The sequence below is a fragment of the Periplaneta americana genome, chromosome 13, assembly GCF_040183065.1.
Source record: "Periplaneta americana isolate PAMFEO1 chromosome 13, P.americana_PAMFEO1_priV1, whole genome shotgun sequence".
In the NCBI taxonomy this organism is placed as follows: Eukaryota; Metazoa; Arthropoda; class Insecta; order Blattodea; family Blattidae; genus Periplaneta; species Periplaneta americana.
Genome location: NC_091129.1, coordinates 136142017 through 136162300, shown reverse-complemented (window position 1 = coordinate 136162300; position 20284 = coordinate 136142017). Strand labels below are relative to the sequence as shown.

General features: G+C 35.1%; 1 protein-coding gene across 1 annotated transcript in view; it reads left to right on the top strand.

Moving 5' to 3' along the window:
• The window catches only part of pico, a 405804-nt gene that overhangs the window by 62 nt on the left and 385458 nt on the right, over positions 1-20284 (top strand). The window contains exon 1 of the mRNA XM_069844300.1: positions 1-112. This exon is cut by the window's left edge and continues 62 nt beyond it. The gene's annotated coding sequence lies outside the window, so the exon portion shown is untranslated. The remainder of the gene's footprint in view (positions 113-20284) is intronic.

The window sequence follows — 20284 nt, the reverse complement described above, 5'->3', positions numbered from 1 at the left end:
TTTTTGTGTGGTGCTATTCCTTTTGTGTGTGTGTAGTTTTTATATTTATACAGTGGTGTGATGGACGTTTAATTTGCATCTCCCCGGAGGTAGACCCTACACGCTACAGAGGGTGAGTATCAACCTTAAATTTGAGATATCTGTAATGTCCTTACAGGTGAATTTCCGTGATCGAGTAATGAAAGGTATCGGCCCACCTCCTGCTCACTTTGACAGCCGCCTTGTTGGGGATATGAACGGCGGACTGGTGTAACGGTAGGCGTGTTAGTGATTGCCCACCAAGTATTACGGTACACGGAGTTGGGTGGCCTAATTCTGATCGATAAGGGTGCATTCTGCGGGTAATTGAAACCCGGCAAATAAAACAAATTTACACGTGGACGTGAAGTGTACGAAACTACCTTATGAGTCGCCAGCTGTGGCAAGCGCTACTCCCACACCGATGCATGAGTCTTGTTTCTGGAATATACGTCAGGCAAAGTTTCTGAGAAGCGCTGACAGATGCATTGCAACCCCGTTGGAAGGGGAGGGGCTTTCAAGATATTCTGGACCCGATAAGAGATCGAAAGTTACGTTCACAAACAGAATAAACATGGTGCAAGATTACGTCTGTTAGTATTAGGAGCGTGTAGAGCGCAATGAGTTAACCTCGTCTTACGAGAAAATTAGTCTTTATTCTCTTTTACCACCCCCCATGCCATTTGTGTTTTTGTATTGAGGAATGTGAACAAATGCGCTTTTTTTATACAGAGATGACACAAGTCCGATAATATCGAGATGTCAGATAAACAAAAGTTCAATGTTTACGATCTCTCGGTAATAATCAGTATGACTCTGGAAGGTGGTTTGGAGCTCACAAAGAGATTAGAACAATGACTGTGATATTGAAATCATAGGAGACTTGATTTCTAAAAATTAAACATAGATGCCCTCGACTTAAATATAGTGTGTTATAATTTGAAGACTAGATGAAACACGAATATGAAAAGTAAACAATATTGACTATAAGTCAGCAGATTGCTCAATGGTGATCAATTAACTATCTCAATATTTTCGTATCTAATTTATACGCATAATTCACAAGGAGAGTTTGCTGGTCTAAGATTTAATGCTACTCGTTAATAATAAAATCAGTTTAATGACCAAATAGTTTAGATGTAGGTTGAATTACGTCAAAAATATTTCTTACGCCTACATGAATTTAAATAACTGAGTAAGATTAGAATGTAAGAGTTAAATAATTGATGTAAGTCGTAACCATACCATAACATGACATTATTCGTGTAGGAATTCTTTGAGATTTAAAGTAGGATAGTGAATCCCAATTCCCTCCCCCCACCCCCAATTATAATATTTCTTCAAGAGCTACATAGTTTTTTTTTTTCTGTTAGATTTTTTATGCGGATCAGAAGATAGAAATAAGCATTTGATACTCAAATGATTGAAAAAGAAATGTTTCCATTTTGGGTTAATTACAAAATTTAAAAGGTTTTTGATGGTTTCTAATATTTATTAACAATAGGCACCTAATTTATATTTTAATAACTTTGTTAGCAAACATTTTTACCTACATCTGTTTTATTATACAGAGTTGCCAGTTTCTGTCGTCGGGAATCCAGGACATACCTTAACGTGACTACACATTTGAATTACCAATAAGTAATAGGCCTACAACTAATTTTATTCGTTTTATGTATTTCAGTTAATTATATGGTGTCTAAAATATTATTATTATTATTATTATTATTATTATTATTATTATTATTATTATTATTATTATTATTTTACATTTTTGCTAGGTCATGAAATTTTCTTTGAATTATTGATAGAGTCTGGAAAAATAATGTTATATTACAGCCTGATATGCATGATACAGTGTTTAATTCCTATCAATAATAAATCAACTTACAAAGAGAGTAAAGAGTAAAGATATTGTACGGTACATAATACATACTATCATTTTCATTTCAATACAACCCGCAGACGGCATTGACGACAAAATTGAACAAAGGTTGGACATAATCTTGGAAAAATTAATAACTTAAGGCATTTTAAAAATAATTTTACTGAAATGAGCAAAGAATTGTATTCCTTTAATCTCTTTGACATTCCTGATCAAATATAACTCAATCCAGGGCGCAGAATACACCATTAAAATCCAGAACAATCCTGGGAGATGCAGGACGTCTGGCAACCCAGGTCCAATACGTCTTAATGAGAGATACGAATACAATGTTCATTGAAGATTTTATCCCATATTGGAGGGGTGTAAGAGGTACCGGTACCGGTAGCGGATAATCTCAAAGCACCTTGAAAGTGACTGACAATATTATATTTCTGTAATTTTTTATGTTAATCATACCAGAGAAGTTTCATACACACCAGCAGTCGATGCAAATATTAAGAAAACATACATTGCAAATGTCTTACAAATTTGAAAATTGCCCATATATTTGACTAAAAGCGAGTAATATTAAAACTATTTTCAAATTCTTCTGAATATCTTATATTGAAATTGTAATTTACATAAGTTTATCCCAGGTGAAATTGCTTTCATTCCATTAGAAATATGATTTATTTTTTAGGGGGTTAAAATATTTGACAAGTCGCTTGTGCCATTAAAATGTGTTCGGAAAATTATAAAAAATTTCCACCATATTTAGTATTTTTTGGGGAATAAGTTTTACTTCGCACAACTACATCATCATCCTTTTCTGTTCAACAATAGTTTCTCTTCGGGCCAGAACTAAATCTTTGACGCGCCAAGTATGGCTCGCGGGTCGCCTATAGGGAATCTACGAACTAAGGGATAGATTTCCTTGACAGTTCCAGGTCTAAACGTTGCCACGAATTAACGCACATCGTAGAAAATAAAGTACGGTCAGCGCGTCTAGCCGCGAAACCAGGTGGCCCGGGTTCGAATCCCGGTCGGGTCAAGTCACCTGGTTGAGGTTTTTTCCGGGGTTTTCCCTCAACCCAATACGAGCAAATGCTGGGTAACTTTCGGTGCTGGACCCCGGACTCATTTCACCGTCATTATCACCTTCATTTCATTCAGGCGCTAAATAACCTAGATGTTGATACAGCGTCGTAAAATAACCCAATAAAATAAAATAAATAAATGAAATGCTTACAACGGTAGTATTTCAAGTATAGAAGGCTGTGGTCTATAGCGTGTGGTGGTTATTGTTGCCAATTTAGTGACTGTCATTTTTGTTTTTGTTGCACTTTTTATTAATAATTAAGTAAGGAACTTTGAAGCTTTAACATTATTTTAAATGATAAGTCTCAATGGGCATTGCAAAATAATCTAGTAAATAACTGAATTAACTTGAAATTATTTTATTAATAAATTTAATGTGTTGCGTAAACTCCAAAGATTCGCGTTACTGACTGCACGAAACAATTTATTGTATTCTTCATGTATGTGTATGTTGTAAAGGAGAGGGTATGCCTTTTTTTAAATCGGGGTATGCCAAGGGAAAAATCTTGGGGTAGCATACCGCCTCTAGTTTTTTCCCCCACTTTCCTCACTACATACATACATACATACATACATACATACATACATACATACATACATACATACATACATACATACATAGTACCGTTGTATTATTTATTGCGAACTAGTATAATATTATGATGTACGAAAGTACGGTATATGATTAGATTTGCCTTATCAGTATATTTTGATATTTCTGAACACAAACGGGATCCATCTGGCTACTGTTTGTTCAACAACGGATTCTATAAAAGGAGAATCTCTTGATAAGGACTCACGGCTGGTTGGTTGATGGTAACGCATGAGATTTCGTGATTTGAACATTTCTTGCTTTCACAATATCTGTGGAAACTTCTGACATGAAAACACAGATTAGGCATATAATCATTTTGCAGTATCTCATATCCGATTTGATCCATGCCGGATTTATGAGTGATGTATTGCTGCTGCTGCTTGGTTGTGTCATTGGTTGCCATGGTTACGATAGCATCCACTGGGATGAAATGCTGTGTTGGTTACGTGTTCAAAGCTTGTAGGAAATTAAGGAAGCTGCAAATGTAATACATTAAAACAACAGTCAATAAAAATCCAGCGTACGATGTATAACCATTTGCATTTCATTTTGTCGTGAAGTAATAAATAATAATAATCAGCCCTAGTGGGAATCGAACCTATGCCCGAGCACAACCCAGGATCAGTGCGCTACAGTCTGAACTGCCTGTGGTTGTGTTGATTCTTTCACCGAGTGAGATGGCTTAAAGATAAGACAGTAGACTCACTTTCGGGATGTTCCGGTTTAAAATCCCGGGACTTGCTAATGTCATGAAAGTTTTTAAAATTATTTTCACGATCATAAAATAACTGTTCTGAAGAAAAATGCCAGCTTGGTTCCCACTTCCCCTACAAAGACAATGAATGACTGTGAACATGCCTCATATTACATCATAATTGGATGTTAGTTCTGTCACTTGTTTTGAATATAATGTTTAAAACGTGTTTTATATCAGTTAACTTACATTGTCTCCATGCTGTTAGCAAACAAATCTAATAATAATTACCAAAATTATACCAATCCCTTAGGTTTGACTGACTCTGTATTATTACTAATACCCGGATGTTTGGCAAAATGCCTTTTTTTACTGGGTGGAAGCAAATAATTGTTTTCATAGATATAAATGTGATTTGTGGTAAATCAAAGTGGTAGGGCCAATTTTTATTTTGCCTTTTAAAAGTGTTTCTTACTTATTCAATAATCATATCAATATTCATCTCGCAAATTCTTAAAGATTCCCTGCAGTTTATACAATTTCATTTATACCACTCAGAAGGTCTTAATTAAGGATATGCTAATTTTAAATACAATCTTTTATTTATAAGTGTAATTTTAAGGTCATCTTCTAAGATTTTAAGCCATCGGCGTGGCTCAGTCGGTTAAGGCGCTTGCCTGCCGGTCTGAAGTTGCGTTCGGGCGCGGGTTTGATTCCCGCTTGGGCTGATTACCTTGTTGGGTTTTTTCCGAGGTTTTCCCCAACCGTAATGTGAATACAAGGTAGGCCTAATCTATGGCGAATCCTCGGCCTCATCTCGCTAAATATCATCTCGCTATCACCACTCTCATCGACGCTAAATAACCTAGTAGTTGATACAGCGTCGTTAAATAACCAACTAAAAAAAATCTAAGATTTTATTTTATAATTGATAATAAGTGGTGCTTAATTATTACTTTTTATGTTTATAACAATATTCACGTTTAATTAATTACATTTATTAGCTCTTAATTTCCGGATCCTCGTGGTCATCCTTAATTAAGGCCGGACGATTTATTTCTCTCTCTCTATTTTTTTTGTCATTTTAAAGCAATACTTCTTGTTTATTTGCTATTTTCTAATTAATTGTAATTTGATGTGTATGGGATTTAAATATATGAAACAATGACATACTTTACTAACAATAGTAAATAAAAGTAATTAAAAAAATTTAAGCTCCGTTCCTTGTATGTGGAGCAAAAAATTGAACTAAATTTCAAGACGATAGTGCAGATTCTGTGCTTAAAGTTCAACAAAAATTGTATTATACATGTAAAATTAACTTTTAGAAGAAAGAGAAATGTTTTATCAGTACTAAAACAAAGTAAAACTTACATACGTTACATTCTACCAGAAAATTATAGGGCGAAAAACCGTAACTTTAACAAACTGAATGGGAATGAAATCGGGAAAAGAAAGTCGTAATCGATTACAAATAGTCGGCGATTATGCTTAATTGCTTTTTCGCATATAATCGATTACGTTCTGTGTATGAATAGTTCTTACTGTTGTCAAAGTTCTAGAAATACATTATTAGCCAATAACTTCGAACTTCGACAGATTACATTTCTATAAAAAGGTTTTCTTTGTAACTTATGTTTTTGTGAAGTGTATCTATTAAAATAACGGGGGCTTCAAATCAGGACGCTGAAAATAAAAAGTCATATTACTTTTGATTCTACTACTAGCTTTATTGCACCCAGAGATGCTGCGTAGTCGAGATTTAAGACTTACCTAACACAAAAAGGACAATCCCTATTATACAGTGTGTTTCAAACCAGTTTCACTTGTTGAGCCAGCTGTAACTTCTGACGAAATGGATTACTGTTCTATAGTAGTAAAATTTTTCAGAACTTTTTGCAGTACTATCTGGCCACCCTACCCCATTATCTCCTTGCCTAGTTACCTCATAAGTGGTGGCTTGTTGGTGTCACTTGAGAGATTCAGACCTGTCTTCGGACAGTTGACTGAACAACAACATGTCGCTCTCTGCGTGACTGACATTTTAAATCATCCAAGAAGTATATTTGGATATATCTCCCTTAAAACAAAAGCTAGACGTTGATAATGTACCTTATTCTAGTTTCTGCAATTAATGTCGGACTGAAATAGTGCATACATACAGTAGATGCTCTCATGCCAGATGAAATCAATTATTTCATGGACGAAAAAGTTTGGACTGAAATTGAACTCAGAGAAATCACAGGTAATTATAATGGGACATCAACGACTTTTAAGTAAATTAAACACAGGTGACTTATCTCCTGTTAAAATGAATGAAACTGTTATCCCTTACAGTGATAGAGTAAAAAATCTAGGAATTTATATGGACAAAAACTTAAGTTGGAATACTCAAATCACACACACATGTAAAATAGTTTTTATGAAAATTCACGCACTAAAAAGAATTTGAAATTTCCTTCCGTTTCTTCTCAAGAAGAATTTAGTGCAGTCGCTCTTGATGCCTCATTTTGATTACTGTGACACTCTCTACACTGACCTTAACATGAGATTGACAGACAGACTACAGCGTGTTCATAATGCATGTGTTCGATTTATTTGAAACGTCCGTAGATCTGACCGTATCACACCTTCACTAAATATGCTGTCCTGGGCCCGTCTCAAAGAGCGAAGAACTATTCACTCTCTCACGTTACTCTTCAATATTCTTCAAACCTCTAACCCTAGCTACTTAGCTTCTCGTTTTCAACATTTGCCCTCATATCACGAAATAGATACTCGCTCACAACACCATATCACACTCTCCATTCCTAAACACAGAACATCCTTCTACTCTTCATCTTTCACGGTCTCTGCAGCTCATCTCTGGAACTCTCTACCACATGTCAGAGACTGTCGGACATTGTCTAGTTTCAAAAATAAATTAAAATTGCACATTTTCAATTCAGATTCATTTCAATTATAAGCCCTTTTCTCTGCGATAGTTTTGTAAAAATATAGGCTATAAATATTTCTTTCCTTCCTTTCCCCTTTTTGTTCTCTTTATCAGCCGATGAATTTATTAGCATAACCTTTTTATTGTGAATTTTATTTAATATTCGTATTTCTTTTCTTTTTTATTATTATTTTATTACATTCCATTTTGTTATATTCTACCTTACGTTTTCCATATTAACCATTTGTACTAAATGAGTTGCTTTTACTATATTCCAATGTATTTTACTTTATTTTTTTCTATTATTGTATTATTTTCATGTTGTTTAGTGTCGATTTTATTATGCTATTATTATTATTATTATTATTATTATTATTATTATTATTATTATTATTTTTTTTTTTTTTGTAATATGTTTGTATTCTGTTCTTTAACTTTCTGTTAAATTATAACTGCTTGTATACTTTGTGACCTGGTAGAGTGTAAGAGAAGGCCCTATGGCCTTAACTCTGCCAGTATAAATAAAGAATTATTATTATTATTATTATTATTATTATTTTTATTATTGTATAATAATTTATACTTGTCTGAAGAGATCGTTTATTCTGATCACCACATTGCTTCTTAATTGGAGAGTATGATAGATGGAATCCCGGAAGTTGTTGACCTAAATGGTATAGCAGTAGAAATTATGGTGTCAGCATGAGAAAATGCACGTTAGCCAGATGAAGCCAATGCCTAGATGCATGCGAAGGAAAACCGTTGCGGTCGAATGCACGTTCATTCATGCACCACGACAGTGATGACCAGTCCACACCACTGGGCCACATACGACATTTAGTAAAAAAAAGGTAAAAAAAAAGATAAAGGTATCCCCATAACATGCCATTAAGGTATTTGGGGGGCATGGAGGTAGAGCCCCATGCTTTCCATGACCTCGGCACAAGAATGAGGTGGTGTGGTCGGCACCACGCTCTGACCGCCTTTTACCGGGAAAGACCCGGTACTCAATTTTATAGGAGGCTGAGTGAACTCGGGGCCGTTCTGAAAGTTTGGCAACGAGAAAAAATCCTGTGACCACCTGGGATCGAACCCCGGACCTTACAGTCCGTAGGCAGCTGCTCTACCAACTGAGCTACCCGGCCGCCCTGTTTGCGATAGTACTCACCAAAAATTATCAAAGGACAAAAATCATAATTATCTCTGTGTTATGGACTCTTTGACTCGTTCCTTCTTCATATGAAGATTTTGAAGCAGTACCAGACATTCACTGATAGCAGAATAACTACAAGACAAGAGAAATATACCTAGTCCATGTGGACGAAATGATAACAATACTGATAGTCATGATAATTCACAAATGATGTATTCATTTACCTGTATATAGGTAGTAAATGATATACTCCTATGTTTTGCATTTTGTATGTCGTAATGACCATAAACGGTAAAAAAATATCTGTTGAATAATTGAGAAATTTAAATTAACTTGTTATTCAGAGTTTTTTTTTCCAATAACCGGTTGTGCTCTGTTGATGTAAGCCTAGTTCATGACGTGAAGGCGGCTGTGAGGGACTGCTTGTATCAGAACACTTGTGCTTGATACTTTAATAAAGATCAAAATGTGTGCTCAGATGTGACATTTGAAGGGGAGTATATTATGGAGACTTTGTCAGCGGTATATATAGTCATGTAGTAATAAACAAATACTGAAAATGTTACCATTTCCCCTACTACCACTCGGAACTTACTTTCTGGATGCACTATGTTGGTATTTGCTGTATGTAAGCGTTTTCTCGAGAAAGTCAGGAAGCTAACTCCTACTTGGGCACATGTTCTTCTGCATGCCATTTCAGCGCACTTCACTATATGAATTAGTAGTGATCTATTTCGTGTCACTTCACATGATCCAGTTTCGTCGTTAGTTTCTCATTTTAAATACGCACTAAATACATATATATGCACATACATACATACGTACATACATACATACACACGTACATACATACATACATACATAAATACATACATACTTACACACGTACATACATACATACACAAATACGTACATACATACATACATACATACATACATACATACATACATACATACATATATACATACACTGACGGCCCAGTTCAAAAGGGAAACAACTAAAAATTTAAAGCTTTGAAAAATCTGAATTTTAAGCTTCATGTTGCTGTGAAAAATCTAATAACACACACTAATTTTAAACGTATAGTATGTATAAAACATCATTAACAGACTTTGGAGTAATTTCAACGATCCTTTGATTTTTCACAGGAACATAAAGCTTTAAAATGCAGGTTAAAAAAAATTAGTTGTTTTTATTTTGAACTGGACCTTCGATACATATAACTATTTCCAGCTAAGGATTGAAGTAAATGTAAATAAATGCACGTTGCACATTGGTTCCTGATTGGCTATTGGACGCACAACGCCTCCAAGCTCAGGCTTGTCATCTTCTCCCTCACATTAAAATAGTTCCTTCTAAAATAATAAAATGTATCATATACATGAATACGGGTAAATTAAACATTCTTATAAGAACACTTTCTTACGATTTAAACAATATTTTTATATTAGTAGTTTCAGACATTGCATACATTGCAAGAGTACATACATACATACATACATACATACATACATACATACATACATACATACATACATACATACATACATACATACATACATACATACATACATACATACATATATTACATTATATTTCATTACATTATATGTTTCAACTGTCTGTCGACTGAGTTTAGATTTTGCTGTAATGTGTTCATGTTTATTTTAAATTTGTTTTCTACAACCTTCGCTTTGTTTCTGGTGCAACTTACAAGCTTTTCATCAGAGGTACTGATTTCGATCTTCGGCACATATTGCAGTATCCTATAAAACTGCTGGACCATTTAGGCTTCTGTCGTTATCATTCCACTAATAGCGATAAACAATAATCTAATCGCCTCTCACCGGTATTTTTAATTTGAAACAGACATCAAATCAAGAATTCAATTTATCTTGTGGGCGAGCACGATATCTCGACTCTAGACTGTGTTTCATGTATAGAACTAAACCAGGAAAGATACATAAAATCACAGTGGTCTGGGATGTCCTACGAAAACAAAAACGAGGAAGTGAGATATTCGAGACATTCAGACATCCGAAATGAAATTTCTGACAGCAGTAGGCGGTTAAAAATTATTTAACAGAAGAATCTTAACTTCGTAACTGGACCAGGCTACAAAAGCCTAATCCCTGAAGAATAAGAAGGAGAAGAAGGAGAAGAAGAAGAAGAAGAAGAAGGAGGAGGAGGAGGAGAAATGATGATAAAGTGAAATACTTTCGGATCGAAGAGTTTCATTTTTGAAAGCACTGAGACATTGCATATTATCAGATGGACAGAAACGTGAAATAAACGTAGACATTCCTGCTGAAGGATTGTTGTATAGTCAACTGTCCGAAGACAAGACTGAACCTCAGAAGTGATTCCAAGAATACACCAGGAGATAATGGGGTAGGGTGGCCAGTTTCTTTCCCCCTCCATTGCATACATCGCCGACTAACTACATATTACACTAGAAATCAGACTTCAGATTCATACAAACAATATTGTTCTTCCTCGGACACATATTGACAAGTGAGATGTACTGCCTGGTAATAGATGTCCATATCAGCTAGAACCTCAATTCAAAATCAGGCAGTACAGATTACAATGGACACACCGCGTCCCAGTAACGCAGAAAACAGCCACGGATCATAATAGACCCAAAATGAGACAGCGCGAACATTTAAGACAAGATGAACAAACCAAATTACACATGAAATGAAAGTTGGTAAAATTATACGAAAATGAACTCAATTCACAATAACGACGACGTGTTGTTGATGGTAATATGCGTAAAACAGATCAACGAATGTACAACGAACGTTAGCACGCTGCATTAGTTTTCATGGTGGGATTTACTCCGATTCCATACTTGGAAATTTTTTTCGACCTGACCTTAGGAAACGTTGGGAGTTGGGATTGTATGATGTTCGATCAATCTGACAGCGAATTTGCAGACAAGACAGTGAGGACACCACACTGACAGCATTCATGCTTGAAGCGGAATGCGATCTCAGATCATGTAGGAATAAAATAATCGTCTAACACTAATAACTTTTTGCAATTTACCTGTCGGACTTTTAGTGGCGTTGTGACGCTTGGATGTTGACTCGTGGACATGGATGTTAGTACTGTCGGCCATCCCTATTAATCAGTCACAGGCAGGGCGATGTGTAGTCGGAAGTGTCTCATAGGGGAGCCCATGGGATTAGGCGGAGGTGGACGTGTGGGACACTGCACCCTACTTCCGGTGTCTGCCGGATTGAATCGGCTTACTAATAATACACCTCTAAAGCATATTCAAAGACGCTAAAGCAGCTGCAGACGCCAGGTTATAACTGTTCCCATTTCGGTTCTTTGTTGAGTAGTCGGTTGTAATCGTTTTGTTCAGTTTGTGTGAGCAAACGCTGGGGTAGTAAGTTGTTTTATTAGTGCTGGATCAGGTTATACAGGGACATCATTTTATTTTTACTTCAATTTTATTGTACCTGAGTTTTTGAATGTAGCCTACTTTACTCCCACCCCTTCTACTAGTAAACTTCCAATTGTCCTCCACACAGAACCAAGGCCGCGTATGCAGTCAAAGTGCCTTACGGTGATACTAAACAGTACTGAGTGAGTATAGTACGTTCCATAAATATATTCGCTTTTTTCAGTAACGAAAGAGTTTTCAATATTGAATCATATTTTCGTACAGGTACTGTCGTCCGTTTGCCTACGTCTCATCCCGATTTTCCCCACCTACTTCTGCTCGCCCCTCTGTAAAGGCTAATGGCTGGGCTGTCTTGACTCTTTTCTGAAAACATTAATTTCTGTTAGGAATTGGGCGTCTACGTAACATTATACAACTGTTTAAAATTAACTTAAACAAAAGGACCTCCTTCCTTTTACGACCCTGCTACGTAACTACTTGGATGGAAAGTAGATAGCATATCTAAATAATTTTATCTTTTCGGATCGGGCAGAAGTGAAGATTGAATTTACAGTACGTCAGGTAATCTTTTATACATTAATTATAGAATTATTTCCACATGAGTTACTAGTGCGAAGGACGAAACTGGTATTGTTGGAATTAGGTACAATAGTCTGTAGTGACATAATATGCACAAAAGAACTGAAGCCTGTATCGAAATGAACGGGCACCATTTTCAAAAATGTGTTCAAATATCCATATTATGATTATTTTTCAATTTAACTTCATTCACTAAATTGTACGCTAATGTGCTGTAGACAGTATAATATACACTGCATAATGAATATGTCCGAATGGATAGCTCAGTTCATGAGTAAAAACACTTATTGTTAATACAGTACTGTATTTTGATTAAACAAAAACCTAATGAAAATTATCAAACTCAAAAATCGCGATAATTCCTAGTTTACGTAAATGGATGAACTACTTTTCTTCTCTCCTATATCAAGCAGAGTGATTTGTTTGTATTATACGCCAGTATCATCGAACTCCAGTCGTGGAAGGGGGTAGCAAAGGTATAGCCAGGTTAATAGTATTAGAAATGTTAGTAAAAATAAAATGATGTCTCTGTATTACCTACCATGTTTTAGAGAATCATCTGACGTCTGAATTCGACAATATAATGAAGCGTCACATGTGAGTCCTATAGTTCCAAAACGTGTCTTTTCCACTTTGTCCGCCACTCTTGTCACTATGGATTTTTCAAAGAGTTTTCGATGACCGGGACTCGAACCCAGACCGCTTACGTGATAGGTTGAAGGTCTCTAGGCACTCAGCCACCGCAGGGGAATATAATGTCTTGCAGTACCTAGACGGTCTGCAATCAGGGTAGCGGTGAATTGAGGCCACGCTGATGTCGCCCACGCAACTTCTGGACCTTGGATTCTGAGTCAAAATTATTTCCTGTTACTGACACGATGAAACAAGCAAGCGGTGTGCGTCATTATTACCTCCACTTGTCATTTGTGTAATAGCGACATATCAGTCACTCATCTAATGCTGAAGTTGACGTCGTTAAGGAAACAAACTAAGGTGATACACGAAGTGAATAATCAATTTGTTTTGCATTCATAATAATATGTTTGCAGTTCATGAACGTTATACAGGGTGAGGCAGAAATATCTTCCCATTTTCAACTGCACATAAAATGAAAAATATTGAAGTCAAATATTAAACAGTAATATAAATTTATTCCTTATGTTATGGTATGCCATTTAAACCTTCAGTTCGTCGACCTGGTTGGCGAGTTGATATAGCGCTGGCCTTCTATGCCCAAGGTTGCGGATTCGATCCCGGGCCAGGTCGATGGCATTTAAGTGTGCTTAAATGCGACAGGTTCATGTCAGTAGATTTACTGGCATGTAAAAGAACTCCTGAGGGACAAAACTCCGGCACATCCGGCGACGCTGATATAACCTCTGCAGTTGCGAGCGTCGTTAAATAAAACATAACATTTCCTTCAGTTCAGTTCCGCACACACTTTCAGATTCCACGTCAAGGACGTGTTCCTAGCCGCAAGACCATGAAATTGTGGATTGTGCATGTTATAATGACTTATCTTGATTTTCAGAGTATGTTTGTAATTTCAGTACTCTCTATGACCGGAAATAATGCTCGACAATAAACACCTCATCTGTTGTGAGAACCATAGTTGCAGAAATCAACACAACACTGAATTCACAATAGTATGTCAAATTATTGTACCGGTATACGATAAATAAATAAACCACCTCTGTGGTGTAGAGGTCAGCATGCTGGTCTGTCACGCAGAGGGCTCGGGTTCGATTCCCGGTCGGGTTGAATTTCCTGGTTGAGGTTTTTTCAGGGTTTTCCCTCAACCGTAAGGCAAATGCCAGGAAATTCGGGCCACAACATCCCTGAATATCACCGGCTTCATTGCCTCATTCATCACCGAAATCATATTCATAACAAATCAGTAATACATATACAGTCGCCATCTAGTTCACAGCAATAGAACCAGTACTCACCAATAGTACATAGGCCTTCGGATTTCACACAGAAGATTAACTCGCAATATGACCAGAGATGTTAAAGCGAGTATAAAATATAACAGCAGAAAAATAAATAAATAAATAAATAAATAAATAAATAAATAAATAAATAAATAAATAAATAAATAAGTGAATAAATAAATAAATAAATAAGTGAATAAATAAATAAATAAATAAATAAATAAATAAATAAATAAATAAATAAATAAATAAATAAATAAATACTTCGTTGCTAGGGAAACGTGGACAGCGATGAGCAAAAATTTCAGTACTGTTTGGTCTGGCGCATACTGTATAAATATTGTAGGCCTATATAAGTCAAAATCAGAATACGCCTAATACGCAGTCCCTGTAAATACGCGGTTTACACGCGGTTCCTTGAAAAGAGTCTCGTCTATATTTTACCATAATAATCGTAATAGTAATAATAATAATAATAATAATATAATAATAATAATTATTATTATTATTATTTATTTTATTTATTTGTTTATTTATGAGGTGGTGCCAGGATTTTTTCTCGTTGCCAAACTTTCAGAACGGCCCCGAGGTTCACTCAGCCTCCTAAAAAATTGAGTACCGGGTCTTTCCCGGGGGTAAAAGGCGGTAAGAACGTGGTGCCGACCACACCACCTCATTCTAGTGCCGAGGTCATGGAAAGCATGGGGCTCTACCTCCATGCCTCCAAGTGCCTTCATGGCATGTTACGGGGATACCTTTATTTATTTACTTATGCCTATAACAGGGCAAAGCCCCAATTACAATAGACAGTACAGACATTCGTTTAAAAAATAAAAAACATAGAATTGCATATAATTTAACATGAAAAAAGAAATGAAACAGATACAAATGCAGGATACAGGTGTAAATACAAATTAAAATGGAAAATGAGAAAAGGAAAAAAAAAACGGACAAACAGATACTACCTAAATAAAAGACACAGATATAGATATAGACTAAATGAAAAATACAAAATAAAATAAATGAAAAATAGATAAGTATAGATATCATAACCAAAAATGTAAAATGTAGCTATAGTTGGCAAATTACAGAGTAACAAATAGCAATATTATATAAAATCATCTACCTTCAGTATATTAATAAGAAAATGTTTGTATCCCATGTAAGAAATGCAGAAATCTAGATCCCATGTTTTACATACTTCATTGAAATTTGAACACATTTTTAACACTGGTGAATTTTTGTGATGAAGTGTTTGGTTTTTTGTAATATAACAATTGACGATTTCTTAAATTTGATGTTCTAGCGTTCATCTGGATTTGTGATAATATTTCGCTGTTATCCAGTAGGCCGTTGAATATTTTATATATAAAAGTTGCTCAGCAAGTAGATTGTTGTATGGAATTTTGTTATGGAGGGCCGAACAATGATATCTTCTAAAATACAGATATGTAGAGAATCGTTTTTGAATTTTTTCAATTTGATTACTATGTGATTTGCAAGTGGGTGACCAAATTACTGAGGCATATTCCAATTTAGCGCGAACATGACAATTAAAAGGAGTGTCAAAGTCGAAGTGTTTTGTAAAGTGTTTGAATTTCTATAATAAAACCCAGATTTTTGAAAGCATTATTTGTTATATATATAATGTATAATATATATAATATAAATAATATGAACTTTTCGCGAAGCGCCCTGGTACTAATTTATTTTCGACTACACCCCTGTGTTCCTTCGCTTCACTTGGAAAGTAGCAAACCTACAATGCACGCATAATAAGGAAGTTTAATCTTTCTTTTGCGACAGAAAATATGTGTACCGGTACTGTATTTGAATTAAGCTGGTGAATGATCTCATACATAATGCTTAATTACTTCTGTAACAGGTGAGAACATTTTCGGACATTATCGGTAGATTGTGTGGTTTATACATATAAAGACGGTATAAACTGACATAATTTGATGTGAATTTATTTGACAATATTGTGCGTGAATCCCGAGGGGATGGAGACGGTCCTAGGAACAAGATTCACTCCGTGCAAGATGCGCTCCAGTTCACAAGAGAGAAACGAAACACTTTCTTTGTTACGTGATCCTAGCTCACACTTCCTCCGTTAGGTTTCGTTTTCTTTTTGCTGTTACGGAGGTTAATGGCATCTTCATCATCTTCAATTGTTATGTAGACTGTTGTACAGTGCAGAGATTGATGGCCGCTTTGCGCGTTTCATCTCTTAACGAGCTCTAACTCGGACGCATGCGTAACACACGACTTCTTGCAGCTTAAATAAGTCTTATTAAAACGTTCCGTAGCAGAGGAACAATGGAACATTACGTATACTTTCTCGTTGTACATTACACAGGGTAATTGATTATGTTACTGTTTTATATACGTACATATCAACTGAAATGTCCACGAATAATTACATTTTTCAATTACAGACTGCCACGTTCACTACATTCTTTCGTACTTACAACAGCGTTAAATAACCATTGTAATTGAAAGAATCCGTAGTATTATCTGCTTGTGTTTGTCATACAGTAGTGTGTCGTGCTGCATTTGAAAACTTCAATGACTGTTATTCGCAAGAAATTGGGAATTAAATGAATGGCTTTCTCAAAACATCCTATGAAGAGTTACACATAACAGTTTTTATCTCGAAAAGGAAGCAAAAAAAGAGCAAAATTGTATTAAACTTTTTTGTTCGAAACATCTCAAAGAATAACTCCCTGAAATTAGTGACATTACTTATATATATGGCAACTAAGCCAAGAGATAATAAATAAATTTTAATAAGGAACAAAAAACTGCTATTATACAAGGAGCGCACTCAGTTGAGTGAATTGGTGGCCGGGATTCAATAGTAATATCCACAGTAATCTGTACAGTAATATGTACTGTTGCTCGAAGAATCTACGTAAAGATTATAATTTTTTTGGTCTTACAGAATACATCTGTTATGGTAACAGTTAATGCCAATGGCAGTTGACAATATAAAATGTCAATATACATGCCCAACTTGGAGTCAGACCACAAAGGGAAAACACTGGAGGAGAGGGGTTCGATCCGGTGCTGTGGATTGAACTTCGGCGTAGCTTAACGATGAGAGCGCTTGGTACGTAGAACCAAGGACCCGGGTTCGATCCCCGGTATCGGAACGAATTTTTCTCCTCTAATATTAATTGTTACCATAACAGATGTATTCTATAGGACCAAAAAAATAATAATCTTTACGTAGATTAAAAACTTTGTCTTATTTCGTATGAAAAACTAATCGCAAGATCTGTACTAAAATCCTTAAAACGGTTAAAATGTGAAGGCGTGTGAGTGGAGGACAATGAATACTTTTATAACAAGGTGGAACAAACACGACGGGCCGCCTCCTGCAGAACGAACATCGGCGAATATCGAACTTCGCCATACTTGACTAACTTGAACCGAACATAGCGCCTATAATGCACGACGCTGCTACTGTAGTTTGTATTTTAGCACACGGTTTCTTTAAGCAGAGTGTAACAGCAAACACACTAAAATAACTAGCTGATGGCTGCAAACGGAAGTGATATGAATATTATCGCTATTCGCGATGTATATTAATGCGATACGACGCCATTACTGACAGTTGACTGCACATAACGACAATGGATGTTCTTGTGCGAAAAAAATGTAGCATTAAGTTTCTGTTATCAGTCGGAAGGTAGGATTACTTTTTATACAGCACACAGGACAAAGAAGAGCCTATCAGTGGGAGTTGAAGGACTGGAGGAAACTACTTCCTGTAATATATCTTACGCAATATATCAAGTTACCAAAAAAATTGTTACAGAATTTGATTGAGGTAACAAATGTATTGGTATTTTCCTGGACATAAAAGCATTTGATACAGTGAAACATGATATCTTAATTGAGAAATTAGACTTATTACGAATCAAAGGTAATGCTTTAAACTTAATAAAATCGTATCTTAAAGACAGAATTCAAATAACGAAAATTGACAATTATTCAAGTGAACCTTCAATTATTAATATAGGTGTTCCCCAAGGCACAGTTCTAGGCCCTATTCAATTTTTAATATATACTGTATTAATGACTTATTAAAAATTGACTTACAACAATACAGTGGTGTTCACTATTCTTATGCAGATGACACGGTTTTAATTTTTGGTGGAAAAACCTGGTATGATGCATATAATAATTCAAATAATGGACTTAAATTAATAAAAAAAATGGTTTGACATAAACTATCTTTCTATCAACGAAAATAAAACCATAATTATTCCATTCTCATTATCTGAAAAATGCAACAAACCTCCTACATCTATATTAAGTATTAAATTACATAATTCTGATTGTTGTCTTATACAGTGTAAATGTCCGATTATTAAAGAGTCCTCTGAAGTTAAGTATTTAGGCATAATTTTCGATAATCATTTAAAATGGAACCAACACATTAATTACCTTTGTAATAAATTACGTAAAATGGTATATTATTTTGTTTTATTGAGGAATTACTTGTCAATAAGTTTATTACGCACAATATATTTAACTTTATTTCAATCGGTAATTATGTATGGAATTATAGGATGGGGTAGCTCATTTAAATCCAATTTTATTCCACTTTATTTATTACAGAAGAAAATAATTAAAATATGTCTTCATGAACCTATTGGTTTTCCAACTCAAAAATTGTTTTTAGACTTTAATGTACTTAACATAAGACAAATTTATTATATTGTATTAATAAAATTCATACATAAAAATCTAAATAATTTTGAATTGTATTCTCATAGTTATGAAACAAAAGGTATGAATTCTTTAAGATTGTTTGAACCAAAATGCAACACTGTTACAGTATTTAATCATAGCAGTAATTTAGGCCCAAGAATATATAACAAATTTAATTTAAATATCCTAATCTTGTCAATTCTAATTGTTCTAGTATTAAATTTAAAAAGTTATGTATGGATTTTATAAAAATTTAAAAATTGTAAATTTAAATTTATATATTATAATTGCATAGTAGACATAAGACAAATTGTATTGTATACTTATTAATTTCAATTCAGGAATCCGCCCCTGAGCACGAGTTGTACTGTATATATTTTTCTGTATATATTATATTTTATGTTACAATTATTAGCAAAATAAAAATAAATAAATAAATGTATAGTGAATTAATGAAAAAGTATAAAATAAAAAAAAAAAAACTGATCAGGAAGAGAATAAGGAATTGGTTGGGTCACTGGCTAAGAAGAAACTGCTTACTGAAGGATGCACTGGAAGGAACGGTGAACGGGAGAAGAGTTCGGGGCAGAAGGAGATATCAGATGATAGACGACATTAAGATATATGGATCATATGAGGAGACAAAGAGGAAGCCAGAAAAATAGGAAAGATTGCAGAAAGCTGGGTTTGCAGTGAAAGACCTGCCCCAGTAAAATATTCTTCTGTGGCTTATTATTGTAATGTACATGTACAATATTTATTCGTTTATTAAAACTGTAAAATTGTACTTCATGTAGTGTTTATGCAAATATTTTGTATTTTATTTTAACTTTTTCTAGTAAAGGTAAATTAAAAAAAAAAGAGAGCCTAAATGCAGCTGATGTAGTGTCGATAAACTCGCGTGTCCCAAGGCGACAGTGGGCCCCTCTCGGTGAACGGCCCCGATGGGGATTTCTCGCTATCGGGTAGTATAGTACGTCCCCTCCCTCCCACCCATATAAGGGAAGAAGCTGATAGGATGCAGTCTCGAGATAAGTGCGCGGACTTTGAGTGAGAACGCCTCGTGGCATTCAAATATAGAATAAAGTATCACTGAAACACGGCTTCTCTCTTTACTTCAAACTACGTAGGTATCTTGGCGGGAGATCATTCTCTTTTTATCTCATATAACAAACAGTGTCGTTCCTATGGCAACTCATTGAAGGGTGTATATATACGATAAATAAACAGAAAGAGTTTCGTTGACAATTGACTCGTATTCGGTTCTTTTACT